We start from the raw sequence: 3,058 nt of genomic DNA, 5'->3' as shown, positions 1-3,058 counted from the left end.
GGCTTTAGACTTGTCTACATATTTTATTCCTTTAGACGTGCATAAGATGTTCTTGCAGATTGATTGCAGATGTTTAAAGTATTGATATATGTTGTATGTTTGTTGCAGGTAATGGTGGTTTAATGGCATGTAATAAGGTATTTATGCACTACGAGTAATACAGTAAGCTTTTTAACAAACTTATAATATACCTTAGATTTCAGGGTATGTTTTTCTTACATGCAAGCTGTCTTGTATTGCTAAAGGCACTGTCATCGGTAAAAATAGACTTAGTGATAGTTCTAATAAGTCCATAAGAGGCTTGGTATAGTAACCATTTACGTATACTGGTATTTACCGTTTAAGATTCTAAGAAAACAAAAGTAGTATACAAGTGAAATACTAATGTCGCGTAGGCAAGTTGTTTTTAATTTAAACGTGCAAATGTTCTCTTTCTAGTCTAACTACGTGTGGCAAATGGCAATTACATCTTTTATTATTACTTACATATTGGTGGGAAAAAAATGCCACGTTTAGCTTTGTTTCCTATTAACAATTCCGCTTGGCACAATCAGAAGGTTCAGGCAGTATTTCAAAACTCGAGCTAATTGTCAAAGTTGAAAAGTACGTGAAGGAAGACGTGTAGTAAACGCAGAGGGGCAATTTGGCTGTCAACTTGGCCTAATTTCAACCCGAGCACTTGCAAACTCGGGCGCACGGTAGCAAACTTGATCTGCCTGATCTCACCACAAAGGTGGACTTGGGTGAAGTGTTAGTTTACTATGATGTGGAAGATGTACCTACAGACGACGGTACATCAAGTTAAATACTGTGGTATCTTATAGGATTGTAATATAAGTGATTATTGCAACAAAAATGTAGGTATTGTATAGTGTGTTGTTGACTGTAGGTAGGTACCTATTGCTTCAAGTTACACATTGTTTTGACATTCGTCCCTATAGTTAAAACTAGTTTCCTTCTTCTAGTACGAAACGATAATTGCTATTTACGCCTCGCTATCTTTAAACCCAAACTAAATCTTGTAACTATGAGATCCAGACATACATTATTTTACAAAACTTATTTGATCGAGGAAACTCTTTCATTTCACACTGTTTTAATATCGATTGAGTGCCAAATAACCTTTCATTATCAGGCATTGTAATAATGTCGAAAATTTCGACGTTCCAGAATATCATTTTACGGCTTTTAATTAATATTTTCATAGAAAAATCCGTAAAAACCTGTCGGCGGAGTTCATGATTAAACGAGCCGAAGCCGCGCGGTCTGGCCAGACCGTATCAGGTTAATACCTTGGACGAATAAACCACTGGACGCGTAACGAGTGACGTTTTCGTCTTTACCCCGCTAGCACTTACCATGGCTAAATTAGCCATGGTAAATGTTGTCAGGTTGTCACTTTGTCAGTATGACGCCAGCTCTCGAAGAGTAAAAATATCACGAAAAATGGGTTAATGCGCCGTACTTTATTGCAAAAATTATTCCTGTCACACAAGAAATGTTTCTTATCACGCGTAAGTACATTTTAAATCTATTATACCTAGTAGCTATTTTTTCGTAAAATAAATAAAATTTGATATGTAAACAAAATATGATTACGTCATTTTAAAAAGTACTCATTGTACATGTAAATGCTTAAAACATGTAGCATATTTAATTTGGTTGGATTATAGGTTTCATTCATTCATTCACATCTCATTTTTTATGACTTAAAGGGCTTGAAAAATGTCGATAAGTTTATCGATATACCAAACAAACTGAAACTGAAATTATTCAAATTAATTTTAGATTTTGATAGATTTTTTTGTTTTGATAATTTTAGTCACATGAAACAAAAGATTATGAGATAGACATAGATGGAACATACAAAACAAGCACACCAGTAAATGTAAGTAATAATTACACCTTTTTTGAAATATGTTGTACATCAAAATACTGGTCAAATTTGAATAAAATATTTTTGATGTTGATTGATTTTTTGGCTTTATTTTAGTCACATGAAACAAAAGATGATGAGATCCACACAGATGGAACATACAATTTAAACTTTTCATTGCATCTAAATATTAATAATGTCATCACAAAAATACGCCAAATGACTACAATTATTATTTTTTATTTCATTAACAGGTTTTATTTTCGGTATGCAATACCGAGGTGGAACCTTTTAGATCTGTGTCATCCCCTCACGTTTAGTGAAATACCGGGGTGGTTGGAACTTGATTTGGTCCATCCTGTCATCAACTGTTTTTCAATGGGACGACTTCTGAACATCAGAGAGATCTTGACTGTCAAGATACGTGAATTAGGCCACTGAACTTTTCAAAACAAAACCAACACAGGTGAAATATCTGAGCATCTCCCTTGACAATAAATTGAACTGGGCAAGTCATATCGACAACATGCATAGTGCCTAGCAAACATAGCGGCCATGGGTTGTATGAGAACCACTCTATCGGCATCACTTGACTTCTTTCTGAATCTCAGACATTTAGACCTCATTATTCAGGAGGAAGCACAAGCACCCACTCTAAGACTTAAAGGAAACGATCTATGAAAGCAAAACAAGGAGACAGGATATTCCGCGATTCTGCACAAAACCCTAAAAGAAATACCCCTCATCAACAGGATAGGTACCCTGTGTACACATCTTCGACCAAAGATAATATCCAGCTTACAGCGGAAACGCGAAATTGCTCTGGAATCAATGAAGTTAGGATATACCGACGTCTTCAAAACTGAAATAAGTACTAGGAGGTCTTCTCGAATGACCTAAACATAAGAATATCAACAACATTAGATAAGAATTAAATATTCTCAGATAGTGCATCCGTACTGCAAGCGCTACAAAGCAATACATTGTCATAATGTTATCAAATTGTGTTTCATGAAATGTATAGAAATAGGCTATTGATGAAACTTTTGTCCGTGACGTGAGACAGATTATAACATTTGTTGAGACCAAAAGCTAGTTAGCAGTCGATCGTAACAAAATATTACTTGTTTATTGCTTTACGAATTTGATAATGATAACACAGCCAAAAAATATTTCACCTAG

At 34.9% G+C, this 3,058-nt stretch overlaps 1 long non-coding RNA gene across 1 annotated transcript; it reads left to right on the top strand.

The window, feature by feature from the left end:
- The first annotated feature begins 1,476 nt into the window (after positions 1-1,476).
- Positions 1,477-2,780, top strand: LOC114364537 (uncharacterized). Its single transcript, XR_003656855.1, has 2 exons — positions 1,477-1,514; positions 1,823-2,780. It is a non-coding gene; the product is annotated as an uncharacterized LOC114364537 (long non-coding RNA).
- Positions 2,781-3,058: the final 278 nt, after the last annotated feature.

This window comes from Ostrinia furnacalis, unplaced genomic scaffold, assembly GCF_004193835.3.
Source record: "Ostrinia furnacalis isolate ACB-3 unplaced genomic scaffold, ASM419383v2 OfSCF7447, whole genome shotgun sequence".
Classification (NCBI taxonomy): domain Eukaryota; kingdom Metazoa; phylum Arthropoda; class Insecta; order Lepidoptera; family Crambidae; genus Ostrinia; species Ostrinia furnacalis.
The sequence above is the reverse complement of the archived record's forward strand: the minus strand, read 5'-3'. Positions and strand labels throughout refer to the sequence as shown.